We start from the raw sequence: 23,516 nt of genomic DNA on the forward strand, positions 1-23,516 counted from the left end.
ATGAATGAAGAGGAATTCTGTACTTTTCTAGCTTCAAACATAGCCGCAGTACAGGCTTCGCTACATACCAACAATAACCTTGGATCTAGTAGTACATGAAATCGTGTAGGATGCACCTACAAAGAATTCACTTCCTGCAAACCTTTGGAATTTGATGGAACCGAATGACCGATCGGATTGAAACGGTGGACCGAGAAGGTCGAATCGGTGTTTGCCATAAGTAAGTGTATTGAAGAGGAAAAAGTGAAGTACGCTACGTGTAAGACCCGAATATTTATTTTGTATACTTGTTTATTAAAGGCATATGAGATCGGGCTTCGTTGAATATTTATATATATTAAAATTGGAAAAGAGCTGAATCTGTCAATCTGCGCGCCGCGCAAAGCGGCCGCGCGCCGCGCAAACGCGCTGACAGAACCTATCTTGTTTTATTTATTTTAAATGAAGGGTATTTGGGTAATTTCACATGGGGCCGGATTTGTGGGCATTATCAGTTGGTTTAGATCCAACTTTGGATCATTTCACATCCATTCATCATCCTCATCCATTCTTAGAGAGAGAGAGTGTAAGACCCGTGTATTTTATTGTGAACATGTAATTATAAGTGATTCGGATGGTGGGGTTTCGTTACATAATTTAAAACGAGGAAAGAAGCTGATCTGGGCGGGTGCGCACCGCGCGACCCACTAGCGCGCCGCGCGAAATCGAGCTGACAGCTCACCTCTTTTTATTTAATTTATGGCATGGGCATTTTGGTAAAATCACATGGAATCCGAACTAAAGGCCATAAGATCAGTTTGTGGAGTGTTATAGCTTCATTACCACCAACCTTATCTTCTCCCATTCACTCTAGAGAGAGAGAGTTGATTGTTGAGAGAGGAAGCTCATTTTGAAGGAGAAGGAGTTCATTTCGGGTTTAATCGCAAGCTTTAAAGTTGTTCATCTCGTCATTTGCTACATTTTGATAGTTGTGGTATGCCTTAACTTCCATTTCTTGTTTTGATTTTGTGTATGGGTTAGGGTTTGTGTTGAAGATGAACACTAAGACCCATTTCTAGGTAAATTGGGTGTTTTGGGTAAATTGGGTCATGTAGACTCAATAATGGGTTAGCTAGGGTTTTAAAAGTGTTAATTGATGTTAAGAAACCTTAATTGGCTAATAATTGGTTAGAACACTTGCTTGAGGTATAAATGGGTGCTATTTGGGTATAGATGACCCAAAATGAGCGTATTGACTTTTATTAGGTCAAATGGGTCAAAATGGACCAATGTTGGTTAATGTTAGTGTTTTGTGTTGGAACCTAGTGATTAAATGTGTATGAAGACCTTAAATGTTAAGAGTTAGGGTTTTTGGTGAAGTTGACCCAATTTTAGGGTTAAGTATTAAAATGGGTCAAGATGGGTAATGTTGACCTAGTTTGGGTTAAATTGGTAAGAGATGACCCAAAGGGTGTTAACCTAGGGTTTATTCATGTGTTTGAGGTTTTGTAAGTGTTGAATCGAGTTGCTAGTCATTAGCACTCTTATAAATGATGAAAAACTTGAAAATGGGTCAAATGAGTCAAGGTTGACCTAATGGGGTGAAATAGGCATGAAATACCCTAAGTTTATGCTAGTTGAAGTTAATAGACTTTAATTCACTAGCTTTATTGATGTTAGTTGAGTCTTAGCCACTTATGGGCGGTTTTGGTATAGTCGAGCTATTTAATGCATATTGGGTCATTAAATGCTCAAGTGTAAGTATTGTGGTTAATTCCACTAGTCGCGTAATTGAATGTGTACTTATGTATTAGGTACGTTTGCTTTGAAGATCGGAAGTGCATAATCATCATCTTGGCGCTAAGGTGAGTGGAATAATTATGCGTATGTGTATATAATGTATTTATTTGTGTCGTATGAATGTGGCATTGTCGCGTTGCTTAAGACACCACATTGTAAAGAAGTGGATGTCGCGTTGTTTAAGACACCACATGGTAAAGAAGTGGATGTCGCGTTGTTTAAGACACCACAATGTATTGGAGTGGATGTCGCGTTGTTTAAGACACCACCCATCGTATTGAATGGCATGTGGAATCGTCGCGTTGTTTAAGACGCCACATTGGAAAGGGTGAGTGAGTCGCGTTGTTTAAGACATCACCCGGGGGATTAGTGACTACGCGTTGATTAAGTAGCACTAACGGATGTTATGAACTCCAACGGTCTTGTATGTACCGTTTCCCTTGTTCGAATTGGTTAACCAAGGTTGCGTGAGTTATGTAGTGAAAGTATTTAGTTATGAATCGTATGCTTTTGTATTATTAGATACTTGTGGATTTGCGGTTTATGGTATATGCATAATATTGTTGCATGATTGTCGAATTGTTAAACCGAGTATGATGTTGTGTAAGTGATGCAAGTAAGTAGATTATATATGTATATGTATAATTATTGTGCTCACTAAGCTTTGCTTACCCTCTCGTTGTTTACCTTTTTATAGGTTCGTGTGTGGATAAGGGTAAGGGCATTACCTTGGATTGAGTTTCCCGCTTCGATGGTTAAGAAGCGCTTTTGGCTTTGGCTTGGAGTTTGACCGAGACTTGGGTAGTTTAACCCCAAACACCATGCTCGTTGTGTCGTTTGGCAATTAAACTTTTATGGTCGAAACTCTAATTTGTATTAAACTTGTATTCCTACATTTAGTGGCAATTTGGGCACGTGTGGGCCCCACTTTGTAAAACTCGCTCAAACCTTAGTTATGTGCTAGTTTTACATATATTAATGTACGGTTAAAAGCGTTTTGGCTAAATGTGTCGGGAAGTCGCTCATCTTTTTCGCATTAAAGGCAACCGGGGACAGCCCCTTTTTGCGCGGCGCGCAAACAGTCTGCCAGCAAAAATTTTTTTTTTAGCCAAAATTTACATTGGTTTTTGTCGCGTATTGGGTTGGGATGTTACAAGTGGTATCAGAGCATGGTCTAAGGGATTTAGGTGACTTGAGATAGGCGCCTAGACTTAGACTTTTGTGTGTGCATTGTGCGGGACTTGTAGGACTTTGGGTCAGACCGAGACTTGGTTAGCACATAGATTTATATGAACTAATCATGCGTTATTTGTTTGTGTTGTGTAGCGATCATCAAGCGAAATGGACGTTGTACTAGCGAGTTAACGCGACGTGCTCGCGTAGTAATGATTAGCTACCCTTACTACGGGTGCAAATCGTGTCAAACAAGCGATGTATGACGATTGTTAAGCAAGATGGGGTAGTGTGGCATATGTATATATATATGTATATATATACATACGTGTTATATCTTTTCGTTTCATTGGTTAATCTATTTTGTTTCTTAAGAATGAAGATGGAAGATGAATACGGAACGGAAGGGTCTACTAATGAAAAGAAGAACGAATTTGCGGTAATGGTTGAAGTCGCGATTGAACAATGTGTCTCGGGTGTCGCCAACGGAGTTGGCCAAGTAGTCAAAGAGTCAATCGAAGGACGGGTAACCGAAATGGTCCGAGACCAAGTGACGAAGGTCGTAAGGGAAGAGTTTGAGAAGAGGTTTCCTAAACCTCGAGGTAGGGGTGACGAAGAAGTACATGCAAGGCTAGAGCCACATGGTACTTCGGGTAAAAAGGAAAAGAGGTACGCCTGAAGGCGTAGAGTATGTGAAAAAGAAGAACAAGGGAAGTTACACATCTAGATGTTTCAATTGTGGTGTTAGGGGCCACAAGATATGGGAGTGCACGTTGCCGAGAAACGAAAACAGAATGTGCTACCATTGCCATAAAGAGGGACACCGAAGGTCGGAGTGTCCCGAGTTGCTCAATGATCAAGGTAGAAGTGTAAATGAGGCGTCTAGTAGCATGAGGAAGGTAGTAACGGGCTCCGGTGGGTCTAAGTGTTACAATTGTGGGCAACGGGGACATAAGTCTCGCGATTGTCCGTCGGGTAAAACTGTATGTTTTTATTGTTGGAAGGAAGGGCACCAAAGATCTGAGTGTCCCGATTTAGCTAGTAATCAGATTAGGAGGTTTGGAGGTTGGGTGCTTACGTGTTTTAAGAGTGGAGGACGAGGCCATTTGGCACGGGATTGTACGGGTACACCTTTGAGCACGATCAAGTGCTTTGCTTGCCAGAAGGAGGGACATCGAAAGTCAGAGTGTTCGGAAGCGTTTGCCGATCGGGTTAAGAGGTTAGAGCGCGAGTATTCGATGGGTGGTGAAGCACCGAGCGATGTTGTTTCAGGTACCTTCACTTCTCGATGCAAATATGCCTTACTATTATTGATGTTGTGTGCCAATGTATTCGGTTATGAAATTGAGACCTAAATCTCATTACCAAACCTAATAAGTTTTAAGCGAACGTATATTTTAACCGTACCCTTACGGGCGCGGGGCTAGTGATAAGATGACAGCGCACTAGGGTAGCGTTTGAGTCATTGACTCATGTGAATGCGACTTGAGGGGCGAATGCATTAGTGTAAATACGTGGTATTGTTACGGGTAGCATTCCTAACGGAATTACCCTACGTTGGAGTTGGGATCGTCGACCGCAGGGCGTAAGACTTGGTGCAACCAAGCATTCCTTAATGTTTGGGAAATGTTTTCTACTAAGCCATGGAGACGGGCTTTGGTTTTGGATGTTAGGGCGTGTTCGTCTTCGTGTGGAAAATTGATGAGCTATAGCAATGGGATTATTGCAAGTGCAAGGTTGTGTATATCGTGGTAAACTCTACGTTTAAAGAGTTTAAGGTTAGGTTAAATTCCTTCGTATGCTCGGGGTTGGAGCAAGGTTTTGGTGACGTGCGTATTAAGAGATGCAAGACGGGTGAACCTCGTCTCTCTTATAGGAATTACGATAATGCGATTTGGCGAATTAGTTGTTAGGTTAGTGGTCACTCTTCCTGCGAACGCGAATATGTGTTTATCGTCGGGATTTATTGTTAAGGATGAATTCGCGAGAATTCGAGAACTATGACCAATGAGGACATCGATGGTGTATGTGGATAAGTGGACCTCCCACGGGATGCTATTATTCCACGATGTGGTTACGGAACAGAGTCCTAAGTGGGGGAGTTATACTCTCGCACGAAGGTGCTCTATTGTATTGTTACTTTGGATGATGCTCGTATGGATACGAAGCTAGTGTTGAGACCTACATTGGTCGACGGTGGTAAAAGTACAATTTGGAATAAGTTGTGCTTATGGTTTTGGGTTTAAATTATCACCAAGGTGGTAATGTGGTAAATCTCATTGAGAGATAATTGACGTATTCGACAAGTAAGGTAAGGTCCCTCGGTTAAGGGATGTGCGTACCGGATTCTCTTCTAGGGGATTATTGTTGTGCCTATGCGCAATATGGGTGGTTCTTGGCTCGATTGTGTTAGCCGTTTGGTTACCTTTGGGAATAGCATGATGGGACTTTGAGAAAGGGCACGATGCCTCATTCTCGTATACCTTGAGTGATAGTTACACAATGGCCATTATTGTGTACTACAAGGTGGTTACATGTAGGTTTATGATGTTAATTGCCCGTGTAAATTGTACACTTAGCTGTTTTGTGCACGTGGTGGTAAGTAATAGTAGTTTTCGACATTAACGGTTTTTGGTCGCTTGCTTACGATCTTACGATAGCTGTGTACTAGTCGTGGTTGCGCGCTACTAAGAATGTTGAGTAATAAGTGTTATCCGTAAGGATTTTTTTTTTCTTTTGTCCGGTCTTCATTCGTTTGGGTCGTTGACCTTGGGTTGAGATTTTGGTTGTTTTTAGCATTGTACTAGGTAAGAGTACGCTAAGGGTACGTGACGGTTGAGTTCGGTTGTTTTTGGCATTGGTATCTCGGTACGAGGTCGGTTGAGTTTTTCCTGAAGAAAGGGATTTTAATAAATCGCGAGTGACGAATCAATTTTAGTGTTGACTCTTAGGGGAGGATTGCATAGAAGAGTGGAAAGGGTACGTGGCGTTCTCGCATATTCTGAATTATCGTTATAGACTTCGGAGGTTGTGTGTATTGCACGTTTCGAAACGCATGCAAATGAGTATTTAATTTTTGGGTCAATCGGTGGGTTAATACGTATTGTGATGGAAATCGGATCGTAACGTTGTTTAATACCATAGAGTGTGGTTCCGGGTGGTTAAGTGACGTGGATCACGAGGACGTGATCGATTCTAAGTGGGGGAGAGTTGTAAGACCCGTGTATTTTATTGTGAACATGTAATTATAAGTGATTCGGATGGTGGGGTTTCGTTACATAATTTAAAACGAGGAAAGAAGCTGATCTGGGCGGGTGCGCGCCGCGCGACCCACTAGCGCGCCGCGCGAAATCGAGCTGACAGCTCACCTCTTTTTATTTAATTTATGGCATGGGCATTTTGGTAAAATCACATGGAATCCGAACTAAAGGCCATAAGATCAGTTTGTGGAGTGTTATAGCTTCATTACCACCAACCTTATCTTCTCCCATTCACTCTAGAGAGAGAGAGTTGATTGTTGAGAGAGGAAGCTCATTTTGAAGGAGAAGGAGTTCGTTTCGGGTTTAATCGCAAGCTTTAAAGTTGTTCATCTCGTCATTTGCTACATTTTGATAGTTGTGGTATGCCTTAACTTCCATTTCTTGTTTTGATTTTGTGTATGGGTTAGGGTTTGTGTTGAAGATGAACACTAAGACCCATTTCTAGGTAAATTGGGTGTTTTGGGTAAATTGGGTCATGTAGACTCAATAATGGGTTAGCTAGGGTTTTAAAAGTGTTAATTGATGTTAAGAAACCTTAATTGGCTAATAATTGGTTAGAACACTTGCTTGAGGTATAAATGGGTGCTATTTGGGTATAGATGACCCAAAATGAGCGTATTGACTTTTATTAGGTCAAATGGGTCAAAATGGACCAATGTTGGTTAATGTTAGTGTTTTGTGTTGGAACCTAGTGATTAAATGTGTATGAAGACCTTAAATGTTAAGAGTTAGGGTTTTTGGTGAAGTTGACCCAATTTTAGGGTTAAGTATTAAAATGGGTCAAGATGGGTAATGTTGACCTAGTTTGGGTTAAATTGGTAAGAGATGACCCAAAGGGTGTTAACCTAGGGTTTATTCATGTGTTTGAGGTTTTGTAAGTGTTGAATCGAGTTGCTAGTCATTAGCACTCTTATAAATGATGAAAAACTTGAAAATGGGTCAAATGAGTCAAGGTTGACCTAATGGGGTGAAATGGGCATGAAATACCCTAAGTTTATGCTAGTTGAAGTTAATAGACTTTAATTCACTAGCTTTATTGATGTTAGTTGAGTCTTAGCCACTTATGGGCGGTTTTGGTATAGTCGAGCTATTTAATGCATATTGGGTCATTAAATGCTCAAGTGTAAGTATTGTGGTTAATTCCACTAGTCGCGTAATTGAATGTGTACTTATGTATTAGGTACGTTTGCTTTGAAGATCGGAAGTGCATAATCATCATCTTGGCGCTAAGGTGAGTGGAATAATTATGCGTATGTGTATATAATGTATTTATTTGTGTCGTATGAATGTGGCATTGTCGCGTTGCTTAAGACACCACATTGTAAAGAAGTGGATGTCGCGTTGTTTAAGACACCACATGGTAAAGAAGTGGATGTCGCGTTGTTTAAGACACCACAATGTATTGGAGTGGATGTCGCGTTGTTTAAGACACCACCCATCGTATTGAATGGCATGTGGAATCGTCGCGTTGTTTAAGACGCCACATTGGAAAGGGTGAGTGAGTCGCGTTGTTTAAGACATCACCCGGGGGATTAGTGACTACGCGTTGATTAAGTAGCACTAACGGATGTTATGAACTCCAACGGTCTTGTATGTACCGTTTCCCTTGTTCGAATTGGTTAACCAAGGTTGCGTGAGTTATGTAGTGAAAGTATTTAGTTATGAATCGTATGCTTTTGTATTATTAGCTACTTGTGGATTTGCGGTTTATGGTATATGCATAATATTGTTGCATGATTGTCGAATTGTTAAACCGAGTATGATGTTGTGTAAGTGATGCAAGTAAGTAGATTATATATGTATATGTATAATTATTGTGCTCACTAAGCTTTGCTTACCCTCTCGTTGTTTACCTTTTTATAGGTTCGTGTGTGGATAAGGGTAAGGGCATTACCTTGGATTGAGTTTCCCGCTTCGATGGTTAAGAAGCGCTTTTGGCTTTGGCTTGGAGTTTGACCGAGACTTGGGTAGTTTAACCCCAAACACCATGCTCGTTGTGTCGTTTGGCAATTAAACTTTTATGGTCGAAACTCTAATTTGTATTAAACTTGTATTCCTACATTTAGTGGCAATTTGGGCACGTGTGGGCCCCACTTTGTAAAACTCGCTCAAACCTTAGTTATGTGCTAGTTTTACATATATTAATGTACGGTTAAAAGCGTTTTGGCTAAATGTGTCGGGAAGTCGCTCATCTTTTTCGCATTAAAGGCAACCGGGGACAGCCCCTTTTTGCGCGGCGCGCAAGGGTGTCCGCGCGGCGCGCAAACAGTCTGCCAGCAAAAATTTTTTTTTTTAGCCAAAATTTACATTGGTTTTTGTCGCGTATTGGGTTGGGATGTTACAGAGAGAGGTCTAGAGAGAGATTTGAGGTTTTGGGGAAGAAGAAGCTCGAATCGATCAAAGTCTCGGGTTTTAAAGTTGTTCCTTTCGTTCTCGGCTACGCGGTGATAGTATTGGTAAGCTCAAACTCCGAATTTCATCTATTTAATTTGATATTCAAGTTAGGGTTTTGAGTTAATTTGTTGTAATACCCTTTTAGGTGATGAAATGGGTTTAGTGATGCTAGTAATCGGGTTTATTGTTAATTGTTGGTGGATTTTGGGTTGGTGAACAATTGGCCATGTTTAGAACTTTAAATTTAGTTTAATCACTTTAGTTAGCGATTATGGAAGTATTGGAACCCATTGGAGGTTGTTTGGTTGACTAACTTTGACTTTGGGTCAAATTAGGGTTTGGTGGTGACTATGACCCGATTGGCGATTTAATGAGGTCTATAAACTTAAAATGGATTAAGTTGAAGTATAGAACCGAGTTAAATGTGTTTTGGTGTCAAAACTTGTAAAGGATGAGATTTTGACCTTTATGGGTCAAAATTAGGGTTTAAGTGTCAAAATGGGTATGACACGTGTTTGGCACTTGTGTTCGGGTTTAATGGATGTATTAGGACCATTCTCACTCGTGTTAGTGATTATTGATTAGTTGTGGGCGCGGTTTGTACTTGGAAGTGCATTTGGGTCGAATTTGCACTAAGGGTCGAATTGGGTGGTTTATAAATCCATCCTAATTGTATTGTTGTAATTGTGATAATGGAATAGGTATCTTCCATTGGCAAGTTGCGGATTCACTTGGAAGCTTCTTCAAGACTTCAAGGTGAGTGATAATATCCTATATGCATATGTATGTGTAGGATGGGTGCGGGTCGGGTGAGGTGATTCTCGGTTATAGAGCTCACTTCACATATAGGTGGATTTGAAGGACTTGTGTATGAGTCCAATTGGCACGTTTGTGCGTCTTGGTTGACCATCTTTGGCGAAGTACACGTTTGTGTGCACGTTATCACACTTGGTTGTGATTTGGTTGTTATAACCCTAATGGCGAAGGGTTGATATGGTTGTGTGGTGGATTTTATAATCCCGTGACCGTGGGTTTTAGTATTGTGAAATGAATCTCGGGTAGTGCGGATTCATGGTGACTCGGGTTGTTCGGTCACCTTATTGGAGGTAATGAATCTCGGGTAGTGCGGATTCATGATGACTCGGGTTGTTCGGTCATCTTATGGTTGAGAAGTGAATTTCGGGTTGTGCGAATTCACAAGGCTCGGGTTGTTCGGCCAATGTTCGTGTGTTTGAGGTTAAGGGGTTAACCTTGTTCGTTTATATTGTTATATATATATTAATGTGTTGTTGTGTTGTAGCTAACCCTCCGGGTGTAGCTATTTGGAGATGTTTACTTTGTCGTTGGTGGACTATCTTTTGTGTTGTATCTTTAGCTCGTTGCTTAGATCGTACGGTATGCTTAGTGTAGACGCTTTATACTTGGATGCTTCGGTATGCGGTATTTGTTTTGTGTGGCGTATTCATTTTATACATATATATGTATGTAGTATATTATCATTCACTAAGCACTAGCTTACCCTCTCGTTGTTGATTATTTTTATAGATTTCATGCGGACGGTGGCTCGGGTAAGTGCGAGGACTAGAAGACTTTCATAGCTTGCTTTAGAGACTTGCTTTTGGATCGTTTAGGATTGGGTAGCGTATCCCCGATCGCCATGCTCGGCTTTGTGTTGTATTAAAGTCTTAAAGTCGAAAATTGTATTTTGGTACTTAAGGTGGTAAAATGGGTCGATGTGGGACCCGCTTCGTAAACTTAATTTTATTAATTAAACGTGTTAGTTTTATATGTATGAATTCATGGTTAAAAGCGTTTTGGCTAAAAACGTCGGGAACGGGTCAAACATTTTGGCATTTTAAGTAAAACGGGACAGCGGGCTGCCAGACAGGTTCTGCGCGCCGCGCAACCTGTCGGCGCGCCGCGCAAATGGGTCAGTCAGCAAAATTTTTTTTTTGTCATGAAATTTAACGGGGTTTTATACGCGGTATGGTTTGGGTTGTTACAAGTGGTATCAGAGCCTGGTCTAAGGGATTTAGGTGACTTGAGATAGGTGCCTAGACTTAGACTTTTGTATGCGCGTAATTTATTGCGGGACTTGTAGGATTACGGGTCAGGAACGGGTTTAGTTAGTGCCTTGTTTATAGGTCGACTAACGTTTATATTAGTAATGCGGATATTATTAATATATTATTTGTGTTGTGGTGTAAATCTCGCGTGTGCTTCTGTCGCGTAGAATATTGTTTGTGTTTGTTTATAGCATCGAGCGAGGCGGTCGTTGTACTAACGAGTCGATGCGGCGTGCGTGCGTAATAAGAACTTGCAGACCTTATTACGGGTGCAAATCGTGTCTAACAAGTGATGTACGACGAGTGTTTAGCAAGATGGGGTGGTGTTGTGCGTGTCGTTTTATACGTGCGTGGACTAATCGTTTTGCATTCTTTAGAATGACGACGCGAAACGAGACCGAGACGAATGACACGGAATTTAACGCTAGAGTTGCGGCCGCCGTTGCGGAGCAAATGAGAGCGTTTCGAGAAGAAATGGATGGGAAGTATTCCGAATTCCAAAATAGGGGTGAAATGGAGCGTTGTCTAAAGAGCTTCATGAGGACTAGACCCCCGATGTATGATGGGAAACCAGATCCTTTGGTGAGTACGACTTGGGTTTCGGATGTCGAAGGGTGTTTTCGTACTATGGAATGCCCTCCCGAGAAAAAGACGAGACTCGCTACTAGCTTGTTGCGGGGTAGGTCGAAGGATTGGTTGGATGGCAAGATTGATCTTGTCGGTGGTGAGACGTTTATGGCATTATCATGGGACGAATTTAAGGAGGAATTCTTCGAGGAGTTCCGAACTTCAGCCGATTTATCGGAATTGCGTTGTGAGTTGCGAAATTTGCAACAGGGTTCTATGGACTTGAATACTTTAAAGACGACTTTTATGTCGAAGGCTCGTTTTTGCCCGGAATATTTGGGGAACGATCGTTTGTTGATGGAGGATTTCTATCGAACTTTGAATGATGACTTGAAAAGCAAAATTAGCCGGGGTTACGCGAAGTCGTTTGCGGAGTTATTTGCGGTGGCTAGAGGTTTCGAGTCTTATACGCGATCGAAAAAGGACGAACCTTCAAGTGAGGGAAGGGTTGTTTCTTATGGTGCTCCGAGTAAGAGGACTAAGGGTCCGAGTGCGAGTACGAGTAAAGTGGTAAAGGGCGCGGTGGAATCTCGTGCGCCTAGATGTTTCAATTGTGGTGTTAGGGGTCCAAGTTGTGGGAATGCACGATGCCGAGAAGTGAAGGCGGAATGTGCTACTATTGTCATAAAGAGGGACATCGCAAGCCGGATTGTCCCGAGTTGGCGGCGGCGAATGCCGCAAGGAGACGTTGAGGTACGTTTCGTTTTGATAAATATGTCTTTGAATATTTATTTATGTGGCGTTTATGATCGGACTTGTTAATTGCATAGTGATTTGCATGTTATGGTTAAGGGTGACGTTCCTAACGGAAGTACCCTATGGTGATGTTTGGTTGTTGGACGAAGGGCGTAAGACTTGGTGTAACCAAGCATCCCTTAGTATTTGGGAAATGTTTCTACAAGCCACGGAAATGGTTTTGGTGTTCGATTGTTAAGCGCGTGTTCGCTTTTGGTGTTGAAGTGATGAACCATGAGGTTCGCCGGGTGATTGGAACCTTTGAGATCGAGTGTTTAAAATCTCGATGTGTGTTGGTAATGGAGTCTTTATGACGCGACATTTGGTGCCTCTTTTATACCTACTAGCGTGGTGTCGACTCCGATTGTGTTGTGGTTACATTGTACTTAGGGTCCCGGGAGAAACCCGTAGGTACATGAGTGACTAGGTGAAACTTGACAAACTAAAGCAATTGGATAATTGCGAGGGTATGGTTTGTGTAATCGTGATACACTTTTCGTTCGAAGTGTTTAAGGATTGATTGAAATCCTTCGCGTGCTCAAGATTAGAGCAAGGTGTGGTGATGGGTCGTGTGTACCCAATTGTTGGTAAAGTCTACCTTTGGTAGCATCGTACGGGTGTACGAGTTGTGATATAGGAACGTGGTTCCAAGTGGGGGAGTCGCACTCCCGCACGAGGAAGTTTTAGTGTGATATTTCGGATGATGCTTTTGGTAGATCCGGACACTTTGTCGAGACCTAGTTTTGGTCGATTTGTGGTAGAGTACGATTTCGGATAAATTGTACTTATGGTTTAGATTGGAATTACCACCGAGGTGGTAATGTGGTAAACCTCGTTGAGAGATAATGGTCGTGTTTGGTGAGCAAGGTGAAATCCTTCGGTTAAGGAAGGTGTGTGTCGGGTTCTCTTTTGGAGAATTCTTGTTCGGTACCTATGTTTGATATAGGTGGTTCTTGCTCGATTATGGTATGTGGTTGATGAAGCATGACCTTCGGGGTCCGCTGACTTCATCGTAGTATTGTGGATTAATGAAGCATGACTTTCGGGTCCGCTGACTTCATTATAGTATGGTTACGTGATGGAGCATGATCTTTAGGGTCCGCTGACTTCATCATGGGAGTACGTGATTGATGGAGCATGATCTTTAGGGTCCGCTGACTTCGTCATGAGCGTGGTGTTGAGATCGGTGAAGCATGATCTTCGGGTCCGCTGACTTCATCCGGTATTGAGATTGGTGGAGCATGACCTTCGGGGTCCGCTGACTTCATCAAGAGAGTTGTGTTGTGGGACGTGAATATCGGGTTGTTCGTATTCACAATATTTCGGGTAGTACGATTGTCCCTGTTGGTTGGGCTCATAGTTTGAGGTAGTGAATGTCGGGTGGTTCGGATTCACTAAGGCTCGGGTTGTACGGCCATCCTCGGTTATACTATGCGGCGGTGGTAGTGAATATCGGTTTGCGCGTATTCACGATGACTCGGGTTGTGCGGTCATTTCGTTGTGAGATATATGGTTGGGTTGGTGGATTTCGGGTTGTGCGAATTCACTAAGGTTCGGGTTGTTTCGACCATCCTCCATATGTGTTTTGGCTCGGGTTGTTTCGGCCATGTTGAGTTGTAATCTATTGGTTGTTTGATACACCAATGGTGGGGTCGTAAGGACCATGTTGTGGGAACTATCGGTCGTTTTATGCGTCGATGGTGGGGTCGTGAGGACCACGTGGTATGATTAGTGATGCGATAGCCGTGTTTCGCTCACATGTTTGTTACGGGTGTGACGATGGACGATTTCGTACACCTTGGGATTTGTGTTCCCATAGCCGCTTTGGGCGCTATCGGTTTCTAACCGTGGATTGTGTTGTTACGGTAGTTGCGTATGGGTCGTATTGCGCACTACAATGGATGATTCGTGATTGGTGGTATCCGTAAGGATTCTTTTGGTTCGGTCTTCATTGTTTCATGTCGTTGACCTTAGGTTGAGACTTGGTTGCTTTTAGAGTTGTACTCGGTATTAGTATGCTAAGGGATTGACATCCCGGTACGAGATTAGTTGAGTTTTCCCGATGTTAGGGTAAGAGCATGGTTTTAGTGCTCGGATTGTGGACTTGAGAAGTCGCGGGTGACGATTTAGTTGTGGAAGGCGATTCGTTGGAAAGAATTGCTTAGGAAGTCGGATTGAGACTTATGTCGAGGACCGTAGGGTGAGGTCTGTTTGGTTAAGTGATGAGGATCACGAGGACGTGATCGAGTTTAAGTGGGGGAGAGTTGTAAGACCCGAATATTTATTTTGTATACTTGTTTATTAAAGGCATATGAGATCGGGCTTCGTTGAATATTTATATATATTAAAATTGGAAAAGAGCTGAATCTGTCAATCTGCGCGCCGCGCAAAGCGGCCGCGCGCCGCGCAAACGCGCTGACAGAACCTATCTTGTTTTATTTATTTTAAATGAAGGGTATTTGGGTAATTTCACATGGGGCCGGATTTGTGGGCATTATCAGTTGGTTTAGATCCAACTTTGGATCATTTCACATCCATTCATCATCCTCATCCATTCTTAGAGAGAGAGAGAGAGGTCTAGAGAGAGATTTGAGGTTTTGGGGAAGAAGAAGCTCGAATCGATCAAAGTCTCGGGTTTTAAAGTTGTTCCTTTCGTTCTCGGCTACGCGGTGATAGTATTGGTAAGCTCAAACTCCGAATTTCATCTATTTAATTTGATATTCAAGTTAGGGTTTTGAGTTAATTTGTTGTAATACCCTTTTAGGTGATGAAATGGGTTTAGTGATGCTAGTAATCGGGTTTATTGTTAATTGTTGGTGGATTTTGGGTTGGTGAACAATTGGCCATGTTTAGAACTTGAAATTTAGTTTAATCACTTTAGTTAGCGATTATGGAAGTATTGGAACCCATTGGAGGTTGTTTGGTTGACTAACTTTGACTTTGGGTCAAATTAGGGTTTGGTGGTGACTATGACCCGATTGGCGATTTAATGAGGTCTATAAACTTAAAATGGATTAAGTTGAAGTATAGAACCGAGTTAAATGTGTTTTGGTGTCAAAACTTGTAAAGGATGAGATTTTGACCTTTATGGGTCAAAATTAGGGTTTAAGTGTCAAAATGGGTATGACACGTGTTTGGCACTTGTGTTCGGGTTTAATGGATGTATTAGGACCATTCTCACTCGTGTTAGTGATTATTGATTAGTTGTGGGCGCGGTTTGTACTTGGAAGTGCATTTGGGTCGAATTTGCACTAAGGGTCGAATTGGGTGGTTTATAAATCCATCCTAATTGTATTGTTGTAATTGTGATAATGGAATAGGTATCTTCCATTGGCAAGTTGCGGATTCACTTGGAAGCTTCTTCAAGACTTCAAGGTGAGTGATAATATCCTATATGCATATGTATGTGTAGGATGGGTGCGGGTCGGGTGAGGTGATTCTCGGTTATAGAGCTCACTTCACATATAGGTGGATTTGAAGGACTTGTGTATGAGTCCAATTGGCACGTTTGTGCGTCTTGGTTGACCATCTTTGGCGAAGTACACGTTTGTGTGCACGTTATCACACTTGGTTGTGATTTGGTTGTTATAACCCTAATGGCGAAGGGTTGATATGGTTGTGTGGTGGATTTTATAATCCCGTGACCGTGGGTTTTAGTATTGTGAAATGAATCTCGGGTAGTGCGGATTCATGGTGACTCGGGTTGTTCGGTCACCTTATTGGAGGTAATGAATCTCGGGTAGTGCGGATTCATGATGACTCGGGTTGTTCGGTCATCTTATGGTTGAGAAGTGAATTTCGGGTTGTGCGAATTCACAAGGCTCGGGTTGTTCGGCCAATGTTCGTGTGTTTGAGGTTAAGGGGTTAACCTTGTTCGTTTATATTGTTATATATATATTAATGTGTTGTTGTGTTGTAGCTAACCCTCCGGGTGTAGCTATTTGGCGATGTTTACTTTGTCGTTGGTGGACTATCTTTTGTGTTGTATCTTTAGCTCGTTGCTTAGATCGTACGGTATGCTTAGTGTAGACGCTTTATACTTGGATGCTTCGGTATGCGGTATTTATTTTGTGTGGCGTATTCATTTTATACATATATATGTATGTAGTATATTATCATTCACTAAGCACTAGCTTACCCTCTCGTTGTTGATTATTTTTATAGATTTCATGCGGACGGTGGTTCGGGTAAGTGCGAGGACTAGAAGACTTTCATAGCTTGCTTTAGAGACTTGCTTTTGGATCGTTTAGGATTGGGTAGCGTATCCCCGATCGCCATGCTCGGCTTTGTGTTGTATTAAAGTCTTAAAGTCGAAAATTGTATTTTGGTACTTAAGGTGGTAAAATGGGTCGATGTGGGACCCGCTTCGTAAACTTAATTTTATTAATTAAACGTGTTAGTTTTATATGTATGAATTCATGGTTAAAAGCGTTTTGGCTAAAAACGTCGGGAACGGGTCAAACATTTTGGCATTTTAAGTAAAACGGGACAGCGGGCTGCCAGACAGGTTCTGCGCGCCGCGCAACCTGTCGGCGCGCCGCGCAAATGGGTCAGTCAGCAAAATTTTTTTTTTTGTCATGAAATTTAACGGGGTTTTATACGCGGTATGGTTTGGGTTGTTACACTACGCATACCTTCACAGGTTCTGCGTTAACATGGTGGAATACCTGTCTAGAGCAAGTGGGACAAGATGATGCGTACGCACTACCGTGGTCAGCATTCAAGCACTTGATGAACGAGAAGTACCGTCCCAGAACCGAGGTCAATAAGCTCAAGACAGAACTTAGAGGGTTACGAACCCAAGGATTTGATATTACCACGTACGAAAGACGATTCACAGAATTGTGCCTATTGTGTCCGGGAGCGTTCGAAGATGAGGAAGAGAAGATCGACGCATTTGTGAAAGGATTACCGGAAAGAATCCAAGAAGATATAAGTTCACACGAGCCCGCCTCCATACAACAGGCATGTAGAATGGCTCACAAACTAGTGAACCAGATTGAGGAAATAATTAAAGAACAGACGGCCGAAGAGGCCAATGTGAAGCAAGTCAAAAGAAAGTGGGAGGAAAACGGTGATAAGAATCACCAATACAACAACAACAGCAATTACAATAATAATCGCAACATCAATCGCAACTACAACAAACGGCCCAACAACAACAACAACAACAACAACAACAGCAACTACAACAATCATCCCAATAACAATAACAACCGCAACAACAACAACAATCAGAAGCAGCTATGCCAAAGGTGTGAAAAGTATCACTCGGGGTTCTGCACCAAATTTTGTAACAAGAGTAAAAAAAATGGTCATAGTGCGGCGAAGTGTGAGGTCTACGGACCAGGGGTTAACAGAACGAAAGGAACAAATGGTGTCGGAACGAGTAATGGCGGAGCAAGTAGTGTCGAAGCAAGTTATGCCAATGTAGTTTGTTATAAATGTGGAAAACCGGGCCACATTATTAGAAATTGCCCGAACTAGGAGAACACGAATGGACAAGGCCGCAGATGAGTTTTCAATATTAATGCGGCAGAGGCACAGGAAGACCCGGAGCTTGTTACGGGTACGTTTCTTATTGACAATAAATCTGCTTACATTTTATTTGATTCGGGTGCGGATAGAAGCTATATGAGTAGAGATTTTTGTGCAAAATTAAGTTGTCCATTGACGCCGTTGGATAGTAAATTTTTACTCGAATTAGCAAACGGTAAATCAATTTCAGCAGATAATATATGCCGGAATCGAGAAATTAAACTGGGTAGCGAAATATTTAAGATTGATTTGATACCAGTAGAGTTAGGGAGTTTTGATGTAATAGTTGGCATGGACTAGCTGAAGAAGGTGAAAGCAGAGATCGTATGTTATAAAAATGCAATTCGCATTGTACGAGAAGAAGAAGGAGAACCCTTAATGGTGTACGGAGAAAAAGGCAACATAAAGCTACATCTTATTAGTAATTTGAAGGCACAAAAACTAATAAGAAAAGGTTGCTATGCTGTTCTAGCACACGTCGAGAAAGTACAAACTGAAGAAAAGAGCATCAATGATGTTCCCGTCACAAAAGAATTTCCCGATGTATTTCCGAAAGAATTACCGGAACTACCTACACATCGATCTGTTGAATTTCAAATAGATCTTGTACCAGGAGCTGCACCAATAGCTCGTGCTCCTTATAGACTCGCACCCATCGAGATGAAAGAACTGCAAAGCCAACTGCAAGAACTATTAGAACGTGGTTTCATTCGACCAAGCACATCACCACGGGGAGCTCCTGTTTTGTTTGTCAAGAAGAAGGATGGTACATTTAGGTTGTGTATTCACTACAGAGAGTTGAACAAACTTACCATCAAAAACCGTTATCCACTGCCGAGTATTGACGACTTATTTGATCAACTACAAGGCTCATCGGTTTATTCGAAGATCGATTTACGTTCTGGATATCATCAAATGCGAGTAAAGGCGGATGATATTCTAAAAACTGCTTTTAGGACACGTTATGGTCATTATGAGTTTATGGTTATGCCGTTTGGATTGACTAACGCACCAGCTGTGTTCATGGACCTTATGAACCGAGTGTGTGTGCCATATCTTGACAAGTTTGTCATTGTTTTCATCGATGACATACTTATTTACTCAAAGAATGATCAAGAGCACGAAGAACATTTGAGAAAAGTGCTAGAAGTATTGAGGAAAGAAAAACTGTACGCTAAGTTTTCAAAGTGTGCATTTTAGTTTGAAGAAGTTCAATTCCTCGGTCACATAGTGAACAAAGAAGGTATCCAGGTGGACCCGACAAAGATCGAAACCATTGAAAAGTGGGAAATCCCAAAAACTCCGAAGCATATACGTTAATTTCTAGGATTGGCTGGTTACTACAGAAGATTCATCCAAGATTTCTCCAAAATAGCAAAACCCTTGACTGCATTAACGCATAAATGGAAGAAATTTAAATGGAAGGATGAACAAGAGAAGGCGTTTCAATTATTGAAGAAAAAGCTAACTACGGCACCTATATTGTCATTACCTGAAGGGAATGATGATTTTGTGATTTATTGTGACGCATCAAAGCAAGGTCTCGGTTGTGTATTAATGCAACGGACGAAGGTGATTGCTTATGCGTCTAGACAATTGAAGATTCACGAGCAAAATTATACGACGCATGATTTGGAATTAGGCGCGGTTGTTTTTTGCATTAAAGACTTGGAGGCACTACTTATATGGGGTCAAAAGTATTATATATACCAACCACAAAAGTCTTCAACACATATTTAATCAGAAACAACTGAATATGAGGCAGCATAGGTGGATTGAATTGTTGAATGATTACGACTTTGAGATTCATTACCACCCGGGGAAGGAAAATGTGGTAGCCGACGCCTTGAGCAGAAAGGACAGAGAACCCATTCGAGTAAAATCTATGAATATAATGATTCACACTAACCTTACTACTCAAATAAAGGAGGCGCAACAAGGAGTTTTAAAAGAGGGAAATTTAAAGGATGAAATACCCAAAGGATTGGAGAAGCATCTTAATATTCGAGAAGACGGAACCCGGTATAGGGCTGAAAGAATTTGGGTACCAAAATTTGGAGATATGAGAGAAATGGTACTTAGAGAAGCTCATAAAACCAGATACTCAATACATCCTGGAACGGGGAAGATGTACAAGGATCTTAAGAAACATTTTTGGTGGCCAGGTATGAAAGCCGATATTGCTAAATATGTAGGAGAATGTTTGACGTGTTCTAAGGTCAAAGCTGAACATCAGAAACCATCAGGTCTACTACAACAACCTGAAATCCCGGAATGGAAATGGGAAAATATTACCATGGATTTCATTACTAAATTGCCAAGGACTGTAAGTGGTTATGATACCATTTGGGTAATAGTTGATCGTCTCACCAAGTCAGCACACTTCCTGCCAATAAGAGAAGATGACAAGATGGAGAAATTAGCACGACTGTATTTGAAGGAAGTCGTCTCCAGACATGGAATACCAATCTCTATTATCTCTGATAGGGATGGCAGATTTATTTCAAGATTCTGGCAGACATTACAGCAAGCATTGGGAACTCGTCTAGACATGAGTACTGCCTATCATCTACAAACTGATGGGCAGAGTGAAAGGACGATACAAATGCTTGAATACATGCTACGAGCTTGTGTTATTGATTTCGGAAACAGTTGGGATCGACATTTACCGTTAGCAGAATTTTCCTACAACAACAGCTACCATTCAAGCATTGAGATGGCGCCGTTTGAAGGAATTTATGGTAGAAAGTGCAGGTCTCCGATTTGTTGGAGTGAAGTGGGGGATAGACAGATTACAAGTCCGGAGATAATACAAGAAACTACCGAGAAAATCATCCAAATTCAACAAAGATTGAAAACCGCCCAGAGTTGACAAAAGAGCTACGCGGACAGTAAAAGAAAAGATATAGAGTTTGAAATTGGAGAAATGGTCATGCTTAAGGTTTTACCTTGGAAAGGCGTTGTTCGATTTGGTAAACGGGGGAAACTAAATCCAAGGTACATTGTACCATTCAAGATTATAGATCGTGTCAGACCAGTAGCTTACCAACTGGAGCTACCTCAACAACTCGCGGCTGTACATAACACTTTCCACGTCTCAAATTTGAAGAAATGTTTTGCTAAAGAAGATATCACTATTCCGTTGGACGAAATCCAAATCAATGAAAAACTTCAATTCATTGAAGAACCCGTTGAAATAATGGATCGTGAGGTTAAGAGACTTAAACAAAACAAGATACCGATTGTTAAGGTTCGATGGAATGCTCGTAGAGGACCCGAGTTCACCTGGGAGCGTGAAGATCAGATGAAGAAGAAATACCCGCATTTATTTCCAAAAGATACGTCAACACCTCCAACTGCTTAAAATTTCGGGACGAAATTTATTTAACGGGTAGGTACTGTAGTGACCCGAACTTTTCCATGTTTATATATATATTAAATGAAATTTTTATTTACATGATTAAGTGTTTCCAACATGTTAAGCAATCAAACTTGTTAAGACTTGATTAATTGAAATAGGTTTCATATAGACAATTGACCACCCAAGTTGACCGGTGATTCACGAACGTTAAAACTTGTAAAAACTATACGATGACATATATATGGTTATATATATAGTTAACATGATTTTATTATAAGTATGTATCTCATTAGGTATTTTAACAATGAGTTATATACATAAAAATGAGACTATTAATTTAAGAAACTCGAAAACGATATATATAACGATTATCGTTATAACAACGTCTTACTAGGTACATATGAATCATATTATGATATTGATACACTTGGTTAATTATGTTAAATGATAAGTAAATATATTATTAAGTGTATTAACAATGAAATACATATGTAAAAATAAGACTACTAACTTAATGATTTCGAAACGAGACATATATGTAACGATTATCGTTGTAACGACATTTAACTGTATATATATCATACTAAGATATATTATATATCATAATATCATGATAATATAACAATTTAACATCTCATTTGTTATAATAAACAATGGGTTAACAACATTCAACAAGATCGTTAACCTAAAGGTTTCAAAACAACATTTACATGTAACGACTAACGATGACTTAACGACTCAGTTAAAATGTATATACATGTAGTGTTTTAATATGTATTCATACACTTTTGAAAGACTTCAATACACTTATCAAAATACTTCTACTTAACAAAAATTCTTACAATTACATCCTCGTTCAGTTTCATCAACAATTCTACTCGTATGCACCCGTATTCGTACTCGTACAATACACAGCTTTTAGATGTATGTACTATTGGTATATACACTCCAATGATCAGCTCTTAGCAGCCCATGTGAGTCACCTAACACATGTGGGAACCATGATTTGGCAACTAGCATGAAATATATCATAAAATTACAAAAATATGAGTAATCATTCATGACTTATTTACATGAAAACAAAATTACATATCCTTTATATCTAATCCATACACCAACAACCAAAAACACCTACAAACACTTTCATTCTTCAATTTTCTTCATCTAATTGATCTCTCTCAAGTTCTATCTTCAAGTTCTAAGTGTTCTTCATAAATTCCAAAAGTTCTAGTTTCATAAAATCAAGAATACTTCCAAGATTGCAAGTTTACTTCCAAATTTTCTAAATCCATTCCAAGTAATCATCCAAGATCAAGAAACCTTTGTTACTTACAGTAGGTTATCTTTCTAATACAAGGTAATAATCATATTCAAACTTTAATTCAATTTCTATAACTATAACAATCTTATTTCGAGTGGAAATCTTACTTGAAATTGTTTTCGTGTCATGATTCTGCTTCAAGAACTTTCAAGCCATCCAAGGATCCTTTGAAGCTAGATCTATTTTTCTCATTTCCAGAAGGTTTATCCAAGGAACCTGAGGTAGTAATGATGTTCATAACATCATTCGATTCATACATATAAAGCTATCTTATTCGAAGGTTTAAACTTGTAATCACTAGAACATAGTTTAGTTAATTCTAAACTTGTTCGCAAATAAAAGTTAATCCTTCTAAATTGACTTTTAAAATCAACTAAACACATGTTCTATATCTATATGATATGCTAACTTAATGATTTAAAACCTGGAAACACGAAAAACACCGTAAAATCGGATTTACGCCGTCGTAGTAACACCCCGGGCTGTTTTGGGTTAGTTAATTAAAAACTATGATAAACTTTGATTTAAAAGTTGTTATTCTGCGAAAATGATTTTTATTATGAACATGAAACTATATCCAAAAATTATGGTTAAACTCAAAGTGGAAGTATGTTTTCTAAAATGGTCATCTAGACGTCGTTCTTTCGACTGAAATGACTACCTTTACAAAAACGACTTGTAATTTATTTTTCTGACTATAAACCTATACTTTTTCTGTTTAGATTCATAAAATAGAGTTCAATATGAAACCATAGCAATTTGATTCACTCAAAACGGATTTAAAATGAAGAAGTTATGGGTAAAACAAGATTGGATAATTTTTCTCATTTTAGCTACGTGAAAATTGTTAACAAATCTATTCCAACCATAACTTAATCAACTTGTATTGTATATTATGTAATCTTGAGATACCATAGACACGTATACAATGTTTCGACCTATCATGTCGACACATCTATATATATTTCGGAACAACCATAGACACTCTATATGTGAATGTTGGAGTTAGCTATACAGGGTTGAGGTTGATTCCAAAATATATATAGTTTGAGTTGTGATCAATACTGAGATACGTATACACTGGGTCGTGGATTGATTCAAGATAATATTTATCGATTTATTTCTATACATCTAACTGTGGACAACTAGTTGTAGGCTACTAACGAGGACAGCTGACTTAATAAACTTAAAACATCAAAATATATTAAAAGTGTTGTAAATATATTTTGAACATACTTTGATATATATGTATATATTGTTAT

Source organism: Rutidosis leptorrhynchoides, chromosome 11 (genome assembly GCF_046630445.1).
Source record: "Rutidosis leptorrhynchoides isolate AG116_Rl617_1_P2 chromosome 11, CSIRO_AGI_Rlap_v1, whole genome shotgun sequence".
NCBI lineage: Eukaryota > Viridiplantae > Streptophyta > Magnoliopsida > Asterales > Asteraceae > Rutidosis > Rutidosis leptorrhynchoides.